General features: G+C 40.4%; 1 protein-coding gene across 2 annotated transcripts in view; it reads right to left on the bottom strand.

The window, feature by feature from the left end:
• Positions 1-13665, bottom strand: part of SULF2 (sulfatase 2) — a 267917-nt gene extending 254252 nt beyond the window's left edge. Inside the window, exon 1 of one of the 2 annotated variants that reach the window (XM_054045653.1) lies at positions 13423-13665. The gene's annotated coding sequence lies outside the window, so the exon portion shown is untranslated. The remainder of the gene's footprint in view (positions 1-13422) is intronic. The other variant, XM_054045651.1, reaches the window with a different exon arrangement.
• Positions 13666-15985: the final 2320 nt, after the last annotated feature.

The following is a 15985-nucleotide window of genomic DNA, read 5'->3' as shown; positions in this document are numbered from 1 at the left end:
TCATTCCTCCTAAAAAGCTATAAAATAACAAAAATAACCACCACCAAAGTTCCATCTTTGATTAAAATCATTAAAAGTGTCATTCTCAGAAGAATGGATACAACAGAGATGGAGGAACTCAGGATAGGTTCAAATGTCACATTCAGTAAAAACCACATGTAATTTCAAACTGTAAAACTCCTTTCATGCTTGTAACTGGGAATAAATTCTACATTGTTATGTAACAAGCACAGGTAAAGGTATTTATTAAAAAGGAGTCCAAGGGAACAGTCATACAAAGAGTTATGTGCAGAAATCTGGTGAAAGAATAACATTATAAACATAATGACTCTTTTGTAATTGAATTCTGGCAACTTATAGTCTCTAAAACATTTAAATGGATACATTGTTCTTCACTTCCCCTCATTAAATACTGCTGTGTAGTGTTGCAGTCATAGAATACATATTTGGTTCCACCCCAGATATAGATGCATTTCTAAAACGTGTTGAAGCAATCACAACATAAAGGGCTAAATTTTTCCTTTAATCATACCAGTGCAACTTTATTGCCTGTCACTGGATTGCACAAATGTAACCGAAGGTGTAATTTAGTCCACAATTTGCAAAACGTACAGGACCTGGCAAACATGCCACAAATATATATTAATATCAAAGCAGTTTAAGAAACAATAGTGACAGAAAAATAAAAAATTATATACAACACAGTAAATTTTAATTAAAAATGTCATGCAATGAGGACAACTTTTCAATGCGAGATGCTAACAAAACAGTCTTTCTGCTTGCAACTACTGAAGTGCCAGTCTAGCTTTGTTAATAGCACTCTTAACTCTTGTACAGGAATAGGTAAATTCAAGTTTAGTAACAGAACTTTGGGCTAGATCTTTTGGTGGTCACCTGGGGATTTGGGGTGAAATCCTGCCCCTATCAAAGTCTGTGAGAGTTTTGCCATTGACCTAAGTTAGGCAAGTATTTCATTCTTGTTCCTTTAATTCAGCACTGATGCTACAGTGCCGCACCAGGAGATTGGTGTTGCACCATTAGAGGAGATTTTAAACTGAGGTTCCTTTCCAGCCCCTTTACCACCTTTAGTCTAGGGAGTGTCAGTTTGGAGGTTAAATATTTCATGGGACTTTTAGAAAAGATCCTAGTTCCCTTGCTCTGATAAATGGTTCTATAACCTCATTTTCAAACAAGTTGTGGGCAGCATAACGTACCTAGGGATTCCTGCTAGACTGCATATACAGATCAGATAACCACATGAGATAGTGCAAGTCCATAGCTAGTTAAGCACACTATTGTCTATTTTGAGCATGCAGTCATGATAATTGTGCATACAACTACAGACCTGGCTTGCTTAAAAGTTACATCCTAGAAGATTAACACAAGCAGGTATCAAGACTGTGTGCTCATCAAGATCAGAAGTGGCAGGCATTCTAGGCAATATAATTGATGGGACCCTTTTGGAAAGATTAGGGTTCTCTGCCCTCTTTTACATTCAATATAATGGGGATGCTCTTAGCAACAACAATTATTTTGGAGGAAGGGAAGAGAAATATGCTCAGTAGCTAATATACAAAATTAAATACAGGTCTGTCGCATCTTAGGCGCATTTAACATGTGCGATTTCAGCTTTATGCGGTCAGCAAAAACAAAACCCCCAAAAAGAGAAAAATAATTTAAATACCGTTTCTGTAGTGAGGGCGATTCCACCCGCCATTACACTCAATGTAATTTTGACTATACGCGATTTTCGCGTTAGGCACTGACTGCGGAATGTAACCCCAGCGTAAGATGAGACAGACCTGCATCTCAGCTGTTCCAAGATATTTGTGTCCATTGTTACAAAGGTCCTTTTTAAGGATTAACGGCCAGAAAAATTTGGTTGCATGAAACAGTTTTTCCTGTAGAGTTTGGCAAAAGTATCTGAAGTCATCTGAAAACTTTATAAATGAAATAAATTGTTTCATTTATAAGTTTCAGCTCAAGTTGTTTTGAAAAAACAGGTATTAAAAAAAGTAACAGAGAAATCACAATGTATGTTTGATTATGTGATAACACCACAAATATTAGCCTCAGTTATAATGAGCTGAATGACAATAAACCGGAATTCTGTGTCATGCTTCAAGGTGTCAGGTGATCACCGCAAAGGTCAGAAAGAAAACCCTGCCCATGGACAGCACTGGACAATCAGCTACTGCAGGAATGCTATGTTGTTGGTGTCTTTGAACCATTTGAGGCATTAATGTTGTGATCTGGTATTGCAAATTCTATGCATCTGTGTCTGGACATTAAGAAAGTCACTATAGCGCTTTCATCTGAAAGTTTAATGGAGCTAGATTTAACTAAATTTCCTCAATCCATGATAAAGGTGTCTATCCATTAACATAAGTTTATACTTATGTATAGTCATCTGATGGAAAAGTAACCACAATGTGAGTTTACAGTTTAATCCAGTGTGTAATTCTTTTATGGCATGCTTGGTGAATGACTCATGACTGCTAATAAGAAAAACATAATGAGATGATCCTTGGATTGCTCAGAAGATTATGGAAGGAGTTAATTGAAGCTAGGGTACTTCTTTCTGCAGTGCACTGCTGGAGTACTTGCTTAACAAAACCAGGACAAATCCCAATACAACAGCAGTGCTCAAAAGAAAGTAAGAGACAAATCAAGATATGTATAAATATGTAAAATAGTCTGGGCATTCTTCACTGATGTGAAAAGAATATAATGAACGCTTCACTGCTTAGAGGGGGAACATTTCTCTTGCCAGGGGACAGATTTACAAAGAATGATATTTACATTTTCCTGCAACCTGTAATTTTCTCATTTATCATTTGTCAGGGCCCAAAGACCTTATACTGCACAGGGAATGTTTGCATATGTTTAATGATCCTTTTACCAAACAAATGTCACGGTTTCAATGAGGAAATTAGTTAATACTGCTGATGCTGCTAATCTAATACCATTAATGTCACACTGTGAACATCTACACAAGCTACAGTATCTTACATCATAACTTAGCTCCACTGGTTGCAAATTTGTTATCCAGCAGAGATTTTTGAAGACAAGATAACCCATAAAATATCACACACAAGCAAATTAACATGAGATTAAAATGGATGTTTTTATTCCATATCTAGACAACTAAGTATCTAGTGTGACCAAAACTAGATCATTTACCAGTGATTTAGATCTGCTAATTGTCATTATCAAGCCCTCTTGTAGTGGCCTCCACTTTTATCAGTTTACCAACATTTGACACAATAAAAAGAGAATTTGAGTAAGTTGCATCGAAATGGTTTTCATCAGGTCTTCCACAGGGATATAATATTTTTAGCACTGTATTAATCGCAGTTAACTCATGCAATTAACTCAAAAAAATTAATCACGATTAATTACAGTTTTAATTGCACTATTATATAATAGGATACCAATTGAAATTATATATTTTGGATGCTTTTCTACATTTTCATATATATTGTATTGTGTTGTAATTGAAATCAAAGTGTATATTTTTGCTTACAATTATTTGCACTGTAAAAATGATAATAGTATTTTTCAATTCACTTCATACAAGTACTGTAGTGCACTCTCTTTGTCCTGAAAGTGCAACTTACAAATGTAGATTTTTTTTTGTTACATGACGGCATTCAAAAACAAAACAATGTAAAACTTCAGACCCTACAAGTCCACTCAATCCTACTTCTTGTTCAGCCAATCACTAAGACTAAACAAGTTTGTTTAAATTTAAGGGAGATAATGCTGCCCTCTTCTTATTTACAATGTCACCAGAAAGTGAGAACAGGCATTTGCATGGCACTTTTGTAGCCGGCTTTGCAAGGTATTTACATGCCAGATATGCTAAACATTTGTATGCCCCTTCATGCTTCGGCCACCATTCCAGAGGATATGCTTTCAGGCGGACGATGCTCATTAAAAAAATAAGTGTTAATTAAATTTCTGACTGAACTCCTTGGGGCAGAATTGTATGTCCCCTGCTCTGTTTTACCCACATTCTGCCATATATTTGATGTTATAGCAGTCTCGGATGATGACCCAGCACATGTTCATTTTAAGAACACTTTCACTGCAGATTTGACAAAATGCAAATAAGGTACAAATGTGAGATTTCTAAAGATAGCTACAGCACTCGACCCAAGGTTTAAGAATCTGAAGCGCCTTCCAAAATCTGCGAGGGACGAGGTGTGGAGCTTGCTTTCAGAAGTCTTAAAAGAGCAACACTCCGATGTGGAAACTACAGAACCTGAACCACCAAAAAAGAAACTCAACCTTCTACTGGTGGCATCTGACTCAGATAATGAAAATGAACATGCGTCAGTCCGCACTGCTTTGGACTGTTATCAAGCAGAACTCGTCATCAATATGGATGCATGTCTTCTGGAATGGTGGTTGAAGCATGAAGGGACATCTGAATCTTTAGTGCATCTGGCACGTAAATATATGTTGCGATGCCAGCTACAACAGTGCCATGAGAATGCCTGTTCTCACTTGTCTGAGCAATTGGCTGAACAAGTAGTAAGATTGAGTGGACTTGCAGGCTCTAGAATTTGACATTGTTTTATTTTTGAATTCAGGTTTTTTGTACATAATTCTACATTTGTAAGTTCAACTTTCATGATAAAGAGATTGCATTACAATATCTGTATTAGGTGAACTGAAAAATACTTTTTTTTTTACAGTGCAAATACTTGTAATGAAAAATATAAAGTGAGCACTGTACACTTTGTATTCTGTGTTGTAATTGAAATCAATATTTGAAAATGTAGAAAACATCCAAAATAAATGGTATTCTATTATTAACAGTGGGATTAATCACAATTAATTTTTTTAATCGCTTGACAGCCCTAAATATTTTAATTCTATTTTACCTTCTGGAGGTACAGTGGAATTCACAGATGTACAGATGATACATGTGGCTAAAGACACTTTGCAAAGTCACCGCCAGTGCCAGCTATGTATTTTCACACTTCCACCCAAATTTTGAGATATGCTTCAAATGGCAATTGCCATGTAACAATAAGTTACATCTGAAACAAGCTTGCCAGCTGTGTAACTTTTCTAGGTATTAATACTGTGTAATTTTTCCACAAATCCCTGAAGTCTTGTACTATTTCTCACCTGAAACAAAGAGTGATGTAGTAGAACCAAATCTTTGTTAAAAGTCCCTCATTCTAATGCTGCTAGTGCTGTGACAGAGTGAAAGGCTTTATTGTTTACTGAACAAAACAGTTGGGAAAAATAAAATTTCTTTTTAATTCTGCCCAAAGAAATGAACACAACTATTTAAAAAATGTTAATGATATGCACACCAAATTCTGTTTGAATGTATAGTTATAAATGCATGCAACTAGCTGCTGCACAAAATTAAAGACGAAAATCCCTTTCTTGCAGCAATGGGAGCTAACCACCATTCACAGCTGGATATGAACAGCATCTTGATCACTAACACAAATACCTGCAATATATTTGTTTATAACACAAACAAGTTGGTGATACTAAAGAAGTGTTACAATTAGTAACATTAATCTCTCTTTCCCTGACTCCACCTGAATAATGACATTTGTATTTAAAGGGCCAGATTCTGTCCTAACTTACAATTTGTGCTATTCTGTTAATCTCAATAGTGTTGAAAAGAATGTAAGCCATTCTGGATTAAATTCTGCACTATTTTAGGACCAAATGTACACTTCATAATAGAGTTTTTCCACAAATCACAAAGGAAAGTCTTCATGTGCCAAAGCTTTTGCTGAGCAATGGCAGTTATTCAGGGCTTGATCCAGCACCCATTGAAGTTGAAAGAATCCCACTGACTTCATTCCAGACATCCAGTATTGAAGTCTACGCCAAAGGAACTAAACATCCCATCTAGTTTTGTATTAGTCTGTTCTTGTCACCCACCCCAGTCCACCCATATATGAAACAGAGCTTTATCTTTCCTGCATTAACAAGTCTCTAGAAACAAATCCGTCTTCCCACCAATATAACCTTAAGGCACATACCATGCACCTGGCACAGTTAGATCTGGAGGTCTGCAGTAGTTTGTTTTCAAATCCCAGCCTAATGAAAGAACAACAATCTAGAAACCATTTGCATCTTGAGAAACACTCAATTTGCGCCAAAGGAAGAGTGACTACTCCTTATGCATTAAATATAGATCTTCATGTCCCTAAGAGACTTTAGGCAAAAGAAACAAACAAGCTGAAGAAAAAAATAAATTTTCCACTTCTACAGTTTTTAGTTCATACATGTCAACAAATACGCAGATCACAATGTATAATGGTGTTAAACTAGTTAGCTTAATATCAAATTTTAGTTTTTGTATTATTAAATCCAAAGGGAATCATTTTAGGACAATTCTGGGAATCAATGTGGAATGCATCTCTTTGCCCAGTGTAACTGATCCAAGATGGGGAAAAAGAAAAAAAAAGTTTGCACAAACAATTGACAGAAATACCTATGCAATTACTGAGAGTAAAGAAAGGAACTTGCTACCACCGGCCAAATTTGCCATTCAGTTGTACTGCATGCTCCAGGCAGTGTCCCCCTTGCAGAATCATTGGGTTGCAGGTGCAAAATGGAGGCCAGAAACTGACCCAAAAATCTTTACTTCACAATTGAGTTTGACACTGGTGTTACAAATACCTAATACACATATGGAATCTTGGGGAAAAGATATATTTCAGACAATGGCTGCACTTTCAAGGATATGGGATTTTCACACACAGTACTAGAACCACTTTTGAATGGTCCCTATTAACCAGTTAGGAGGTAGGCACACAATAGTAAATCTACAAGGCAGATAAGTGAGTAATTTTATTTAAATTCAATATGTGCTAAGGGGGGAAAGGGGGGACTTTGAAATGATGAAGAAATTAATCATCGTTTAGGGATACCTACAGCTCTGCTTGTGGATGTATCATCTAGGAGACAACAAACAGTGGAATATTTAATCACACTGGACAGCATATAGCAACACAGAAACATATTCAGACTAGTGAGGCAAATTCTGTCCTATCCCAAGCCTCATGCACCCCTGCAAAATGACTATCCTCAAATGCAGATCAGAGGCTCTTGTACTTAAATCTATTAAAAAAATCCTTCTCTCAATTTATATTTATGAGTCCTCTTATTTTAAATATATTCCAGCACCACAATTAAAAATCCACACCTTGTTGTAGAGATGAACCAACATTAATATGTTAACTTAGTTTGTGGAGGGGGGGGAACGGGATGCAAGGGAAGGGATAAAGAGGATTTTTAGTTCAGTGCTCTAGCAAAATAAGATACTCATCCTACCACCCTCACTCCCCTGAGCACTTCCACTAGACTAGAGTCTCTGGACCAGAATCAACAGGAGAGAGAGAGGCAGGCTTTCTCCTCCCCTGCTGTGAGCAGGAGCAGCCTTCCTCACTGGATGAAGAACTCCTAAGACTGTTCAAAATTACAGCCCAGCTTCGGTGACCCATATGGCCTATGGTAGGAGTACATAACTGCTGGAGCATATTTCCACCCCATCATGCCTCCACCTGCCTCAGATCCACCCCACCTTCTTCTGCCCCATTCCACCCGCAAATGCCCTGTGCAACTAAAAGGGGGAAGTCGCCACATGGTGCAAAGAGGCCACAGGTCAGCAGTGAATTAGGTCCTTTGGGACTAAACACATTAATGCCCAACCCCTAACCGTGCATCTTGTGCTTCCTGGTTTTGAAGCTTTCAATCTTTCCTAGTGGCAACCTGCACTTCCGCGACAACACCCACCCCTCCTACACCATTCACACCCACCCACTGGACTGTGCTGGGGAGGATTGCCAATAATAAAGCTGGAGTATAAAAATCTTACTGGCATATTAACTTTGGCCTCGATTCTACCATCCTATGGAAAAAGCTGCATACGTACATACAGGGAGAACTCTGCGTAGGTGGCTGTGCGGAGAACCTGATAGAATTCCCTTCAGGAGTGGTTTGTGCCCATACAAAGGGAGTAGGAGGCTGTGGCACTCTCACTGTGATAGAGTGATCAGACAGCAAGTGTGAAAAATCGGGACGGGGGTGGAAGGTAATAGGATCCTATATAAGAAAAAGACCCAAAAATCGGGACTGTCCCTATAAAATTGGGACATCTGGTCACCCTACACTGTGATGAGCCAGAGAATTCCCAGGGAAAACTCATCCCTACCTAGCAGATCTCGGGGAGTCCAGGCAGATTGTATGCCCCACTCTGCTTCTCACTAACCCTTCTTTAATCCATGGCAAATTGGCTCATAAGAGAGGGGTTAGAATGCCTACAGAGAGGGTGAGAAGCTAAGGATAGTTAATCTAGAAATAGATAGATATTAACTGCTGAATGGATTCCCACTTGGAAATCCCCCAGTTGGCCAGGGAAGGGAGTCACTCAGACTAGCTGCTCCCCACTCTAAAACCCATATAGCCTTAACTGTCCAAAGTTCCTACAAAGGAGCACAGCAGGTGGGTTGGGGAGATGAGTGCAGTAGTGTCACTTCGGTCTCCCTTTTGAGATTCTTGCTCCCTATTGCTGGCCAAGGAGCATCCATCTCTTTCCATTCCTTCCCTCATCCCCCAATAGAAACAAAATTTAAACAAACTCATTACTAACAAGAGAGTGTTTCTAGAGGAGTCTTTGCATCTCCCACAAAATGTCTTTGTGGTTATAACTGGAATTTCAGTTTAAAGACATCAATATACTATTATCTCCTGCCACACACCGTTCCGTTCTCCAATTGGTAGTTCATGTCTAAAATTAGACTATCAAGCCAGGGCAGGAATGGTCTATCTGTACTACAATGGCACCATGCACACTTTTGGGAGCTGTACAAAAATATAAATATATATAATAGAGTAATAATAGCATCATAATTTTCAACCTGCTTTAAACAGAGTTCTCTCTATATCTATGTTCCCTACAAGCAGGGTCCGTAGTTAGATCTTTTGTAGTACTGTTATTTATTATTCTCCCCTCACACATATGCCTGCTAGGCACCAAAACCAAATTCACATCAGAACCAACCCCAAGAGAAGGCAGCTGTTCCAGACTGGTCAGGGGCAAGCTCATCAATATTTATCATTACAGAAAACCCTGTTCACTGGGGCTTAGCAGATTAAAAGTAACTTTTATCTGGACCAGATATTTGGTGGGATTTTGGTTGGTTAAGTACATAAAAGGTTTATTCGGGGTTATGAGTTGTTAAACTGTTCAATTGACACCTAGGGAAGAATTTCAGTGCCACTCACACAGGTCTATTTTGTGATCTTGTAATAAGATTGTGTTTCCAAAACTCCAAATAGCTATGGCAGGATACACACAAATGTAGGCATCAGTGTGCACAGATCAGGATCCCAAACAGATATTCAGTTGGGACCACTCAAAATGTGCACAGATTTTTCATGTGCCTATGTGAGCACTGGAAGTTAAGCATGATTCCTCACAAGAAATTGTAATAAAATCTCTGTTTTACCAAACTATGATAGGAGCAAACACCTTCTTGCTTATTCAAAAGTGAATACAACAATTCTTTTCTCAATCATTGTTCAGGACTTACATAACTTTAGTATCAGTCTTTGCAGAAAAGTTTTGAAACTAACAATAATACAAGTCTGAAGTTAATTTCCAGTGATAACATTTTATTTAAACAATTCAGATTATAAAATAAATCTCCTCAAATTACATCTTCTCCCCCCATACAAAGACTAACTATTAGTTGACAGTTATCTTCAATGCTCTTTCTAATCAAAGCTGCCTCATCTCTGCAGGTCCCCTCTATACACTATTTTTGCACACTAGCAGGCCAAAAATAAATAAATAAATCACCAAACGTTGGAAACTGCTATACTTTAAAAACAAGAGCTATTTCAAATCTGTTAAGTAGAGCTGGCAGGAGGACAAATCCTTTTCACTACAACTTTCACGGTTTCGAAATTCATTTTCATTCCATGCTGAAACAAACCTAAAACCTTTAGAAGATTTTTGGGAAACTAAAGTGTCAAAATGTCTGTTTTCAGATCAAATAGGTCAGTCTCTCTCGCCCCCTCAAAAGTCCACACTGGGCCTGAGAAACTGTCCTGACAAAACCTTCATTGAAATTGATATCTCTTTGCAAAATGTTTTGGGGTTGATGAAACTGCATATTTCTATGAACATATTTCAAAAAGTTCCTGACTATCTCTACAATTAAAGATACTGCAGATGAGAATTTAGAAGTCATTAAAAGTCACAGGGAGCACTGTGATCATGTGTTTCCCCGGCACACTTGATCAAAATTTCCTCTTCTCCCTCAGTTCTGTAAGTGACTTAATGCCCTGTTAAATGAGCATGCCATTCTGTATTGCCTATTCTTTTATTATTATTATTAATGGAGATATCCCATCTCCTAGAACTAGAAGGGACCTTGAAAGGTCATCGAGTCCAGTCCCCTGCCTTCACTAGCAGGACCAAGTACTGATTTTGCCCCAGATCCCCAAAGTGGCCCCCTCAAGGATTGAACTCACAACCTTGGGTTTTGCAGGCCAATGCTCAAACCACTGAGCTATTCTTGTCTGTACCAGGAACATAAGCTGATGAGGTGATGGTGGTGACTTCTTTGCTTTGTGTATACTGGCTCTGGCATTGCTTTTTGCGTGCAAGCAACTGCTTCCCGAGGAGTTTTGGGAAGCAAAGTTGAGAAATGAAAAAACAGAAATAGCTTTTGTTCTTGCAACACTGAGGTTACACATGGCAACCATAAGGTGCAAATAGTAGTTAGGCAGTGATTAGAGAACAGTATGCAACCCTCTAGAGCCAGATTTTACCCACTAGATGTAGAGGTGAAGTACCTGAGAACACCTAGTGCTGGGTGAAGGGGTGTGTGAATTATTTCAAGAAATTTTGACAAAAGGAGAATATACATTAAAAGAATTCCTCAAAATTCGATGAAAAGATATTCTATATTATAAAAGTAAGGTTCGTTGCACAAGCCATCTTGTACCTATCTACTGTGAGAGGCAAATAATTACTAATAGATAAAGGGAAAGGCCAGTAAGAAGTATGGATTATTAGCCTGTGAATCTCTACTATATTTTTTACAGAAATTAAACATTCTCTTCATTCTGAGCATAATTAATTTCAGTCTTCCAGAATATATATCATTCAGTATATATGAAATTATTTTGCTGTATTCCACTCTCTCTTCTCATTTGAAATAGGAGAAAGATCATTTTAATCATCCAGCCAAATATGTAGATCAGTTACTTTTGCAAATTAGATTATTATATTCTCGGGTTTTCCTTCAGTTGTTTCTTCCTCTCTCACTGCAAAAGGATTGCTGATTTCTTTCACATTTAGTATCCCTGTGTGTCAGCTGCTGGAGATGAAGTCACTGGGGTTGGATGCAGGAAGTTTACATAAAATATGGCAGTCTCTCTCTGGTCCACTGTAATGTTCCGATTGATGAAGCAGATTGGTTATTTCTGTAGACAGGGAGAGCCAACATTTTTCTAACCCAGAGGCAGTGCTAGCCCTTGGGTGCCCTAAACAGGAATATTTGGGGGCGGGAGAGGAAGCTCCCAACACAATACATACTAAAAAATAAACAGGGGCCCCCCTTGAGTTGCTCAGGGCCCTAAGCAATTGCTTAGTCTGCTTATATCTAGCACTGGCTAGTTCTAACCTATCTAGAGTTTGCAAGGAGAAGGATGTAGAAGTTGCTTCTCAAAGGTAGGGCCTGAGCTTGGTGCTGTCTCATACTTGGGTGGATACTGATTTGTACAATCAAAGCAAACATACCTTTCTGGATCCCAATAGAATTAGAAGTATAGCGTGTGTGTGTGTGTGTGTGTGTGTGTGTGTGTGTGTGTTGGAGGGAGAGGGGAGGGTCTTATATAGTGTAGATTGGGATTATTTAGCTTGAATAAGGGCAGAGTCAGAAGAAACTTTGAGATATACAAAATAATGAAATCTTATTAGATGCTTTTTACCCCACACCAGGGAATAAAGGGCAATGGCTGGATTCTGTTAAGGACAAGAATGAGATTTGCAGTACTTGCCATTATGCAAGCTAAGATTGCTGAAAAAGCAAGTGAATCTCATGCTCCAGTGTGTCGCATCATTGCTTTTGAAGATCTGAAAGGAATATTTTCTCCCTCATGTTAAAAGCCTCTGCAGTTGTCTTCTGCATTTTTTCCTCCTCTCTCTGAAGCATCCAGCATCATCAAGTGAGCCATAGCATCTTTAACTTGGGCTCTGGCAGGTAACTTTGGCCTGGACATCATAGATTGGCTTGAGTGGCGGCCATGAGAGCAAGTTTCAATAAAAGGAGACATCACTCTTCCAAGCGTCAGTAGGGCTCAGCTTTGCTTTCATATGACAAAGGACCAAACTGAAGCCAAGAATGAGGTTACATACCAAGAGTAAATGCTAACTGAGGATGTCAGAACTTGGCAGCTTGAGGACATAAAATAGCTAAATTCAAGCTTATTAGGGAATTGTAGTTTAGGCTTGTCTGAATTACTGTGCATATGGTCAGAGAGCTATGAACAACAGAAACTATTGTCATATGTAATGGCCTTTTAATTCCTGGTTGTATTAAATTCTAGGTTATTTTAAAATGTTTGGAGGGAAACATTCAGCGTAAGACACACTAAAATGCCTGGTGATAGTGAGTAAGAAAGAAAAACCATTGGTTCTTTCTTCAATGGCTTGTGTTCTTGTTTATGAAGCCTAATATTTACCACCAGATAGTAAAAAGAGCAAACCTGGAGGAGAGGAGCCACAGAACTGCTATTGCACTCTGTCCACGGTGTCATGCCTATACACAGTGCTTCAGAAAACTACTTCACAAAAATGTATTCTCCCAGCAGTCATCTCACCGTGTGGTTTAACAGTTAGAGCACAGAACTGGGGATCAAAGTTTTCAATACAGCCCCCATTACCCTACCTGAGCACCTAAGCCAGCTCAACCCCCGGGGTTGCTGTGTGACCTTGGGTGAGTCCCTTCACTGCATCTCGGTTTCCCCATCTGAGAAACCTCCCTCCCTTTCTGGTAAGCACGCTGGAGAAGGAGAACTGTGAATAATTACTTACAAACAGGCACGGATACTTTATAATCAGAGGGCAGCATCCTTTTGATGGGGACCGTCTTGCAGCCTGAGGAACTGCACTGGTTTGGGTCCTGACTGGGCTCTGCCGCTCCCCACTTTTTACAGGTCACACCGGCAGAAGAAGCTAAGCGCTAGACACAGGAATAAGCAGCCCTGACTCTTCTGCCTCAAGTGCACGGAGAAGGCAAATGCAGCAGTGTAAGACCCGGCTCCCCCGTCCGCAGACGCTGAAAGACCGTCAACTTCTTCACCCCGCTCCCCCGTGCCCACCCCTGCAGCCCCAATGCCGCAGGAGGAGAGGTTACTTACGGCACCGGGGGGAGGAGAGCCGGCCAGAGATGGCCCCGAGCAGCTCAGGGACACCGCAGCAGCAGGGGGAGCGAACAGCGACCTCCAGCTTCCCCTGGACCTTGGGGGCAGGCAGCCGCCTCACCGCCCCGAGCAGGGCTTGGGGGTGGTCCGCTCCGCCGCCTGCCTGCAGGACCACACAGCTGCCGCGCCTTTCTCCCTCCCTGCGAGGGGCTCCCACGCGCCTCGCTCGGCCGCTGCCGGCCAATGCGGGACTCAGTGAGAAACCGGCTTTACCCATCTGTTGCAAGGCGCCTCCTCCAAGCGCTGCCCTGGCGGCGCCTCCCCGCCCGGGGTGCTGAGGCCACATCCCCCCTCCCGCCCCGGCCCCCGAGCCTAGCGCCCGGCCCGCCTGCAGCAGCGGGGAGAGGGCGTGGGCGGGGCTGTAGAATTAGGACCCTCTGTTTCCCCCTCATTGTCCCCGGCTTTTCCTCCCTCATTCATTACCCCATTATCCCTCTCTTCCCTTAGCCTCCCCCCCCGCTCTGCTTCCACTCCCATCCCCCCATTACATCCTAGTTCCACTCTGCTCCCCCACACCCATTACACCCTGTTTTCCTACCCCACTTGGTGTCTACTTCCCCCTCCATCACCCCTCTTTCTCCCTCACCCCATGTATCTCCCCTGATCCCCAGGGATGCTTTGGGGTAAGAACTTTTCTGAACACACACACACACCCCACAAGTGGGATAGGGGTCTGTGGAAGAAGCCAAGCAGTCAGTGTAGCAGGTGGGAGGATAATTAAGAGTCCAATGAAGCCTGTACTAATATGCACCCAGTAACTGCAATCACCTGAGCGAATGGCCAGTAAAATCACAGTCCTCACTAGTGTCCACTGGCCTAATTGCACTGCAGTCCTGTGCTCACTTGTTATGCTGGTCTAGTATTTAGCCTTGTACAGGGCGGGGAGGGGAAATGGGACTAAACAAGAATTGTATCTTGTGCCTCACCCCTTCTACTCCAGAGAGAACCAGGCCCTGAACTAATTAAATTCCCTACCCCCAAAAAACCATATCATCTGTCAAAGACCAACACCTGGTATTAGAGTGAGCAGAGAATTACCCTAGTTTTAATAAGCACACAGAAGAGCAAAAGTTTATCCAAACACAGCTAGATTTCTTTGGTGCTGGAAATTCCATGTGGAGAGAATGCTCCTGAAATCTCAGGGTTCTGCTGTACTGGTAAAATTGCTTCAAGAATACCTTTCACACAGCATTAAGGGTTTCTGCATGTTTTTTAACCTCAAAAGTTTTTAGCAAAGGTCCAGCCAATCCATATTTACTACCTTGCCTTATTGCAAATTCATTCCATCAGAGAGATGCTGAATCATGAAAGTGAGTCCAGAGAAAGTGTTACTTTTTAGAAGCCAAATCCTCCATAATAAAAAGCTGTCTGTATAATTTATGTAGAGTCCCTCATTTTGGGTTTTGGTTTTGATCAATACAGTGGCAGGTTCAGATATTAAGTGTGTATGTGAGCTCTCTCCCTTGTTAGTTCCTCTTTGCCTTCTCATTTGTTCTATATATGCTCCTTACAGAAATTAACTGTATGGGGGTTGGGAGACGAAAACAACATACACAAAGAAAAACAGATCTTTTAAATTTTTGTCTTTAAATAAGTTTTACTTTAAGGGGTCTACACCAGTTTGGGGGGGGGCTTTATTTCTTTTGATTTTTTTATGCCATTCCCTACATTCCATCTGCTTCTCCACACAAGACCCATGGGATCTGGGCAGTGAATTTTTCCCTTTAGACAGTACCAGGTTCAGTTTCTGAAAAAAGAATGGTCAAGAGAATTATGCAAATTCTTTGCAGCTTTAGACAGTTTAAAGATAATAAAATAATCTTGTATTTTCTTGTGATGCCCGTTGTGGAATTAAGCAAAACAAATAAATATCTACTATAAATGTTACACAACTACCAAAATAAATTGAGTCCTAGGTGCAATGTTTAAAAACAAAGGGCCAGATTCTGATCTCACTTATAGCAGTAGAAATCCAGAGCAACTCTATTAACTTTGACTCTGGTTTTAAATTTTACAACCAGAATGAGTGCGATCCAAATCTGGTACAAAAATGTCCCCCTTTCTTTTTAAAAAAAAAATGCTTTTTTGGATTCCTGTACTAGTCACACCAGTCTACATCTTAAAGCTGTTTCACTCTCACTGACACCCACATTATCCCAGCTCTTGACTACACTCTGTCTAGAAGACCAGCAGGTTTCAGTCCTGTTTAGCAGAAAAAGTATCATGACTGAAACTAAGCCAAATGGTTTATTCAATCCTCATTCTACTGCAGAAATGCTTATAGTAACATACATACTATTTTATTACTGGTAGGCAGGCACTTTCTTAAAGTGGCATATACCTGTTACCTACTGTGAGGGCTGAAACATTGCTGTAGAACAGTGGTTTTCAACCTCTTTTCATTTGCAGACTCCTGAAAAACTTGAATGGAGGTGTGGATCCCTTTGGAAATCTCAGTCTGCAGACTCCCAGGGGTCCACAGACCACAGGTTGAAAACCA

The sequence above is a fragment of the Malaclemys terrapin genome, chromosome 12 (genome assembly GCF_027887155.1).
Source record: "Malaclemys terrapin pileata isolate rMalTer1 chromosome 12, rMalTer1.hap1, whole genome shotgun sequence".
NCBI classification, from domain to species: domain Eukaryota; kingdom Metazoa; phylum Chordata; order Testudines; family Emydidae; genus Malaclemys; species Malaclemys terrapin.
The sequence above is the reverse complement of the archived record's forward strand: the minus strand, read 5'-3'. Positions and strand labels throughout refer to the sequence as shown.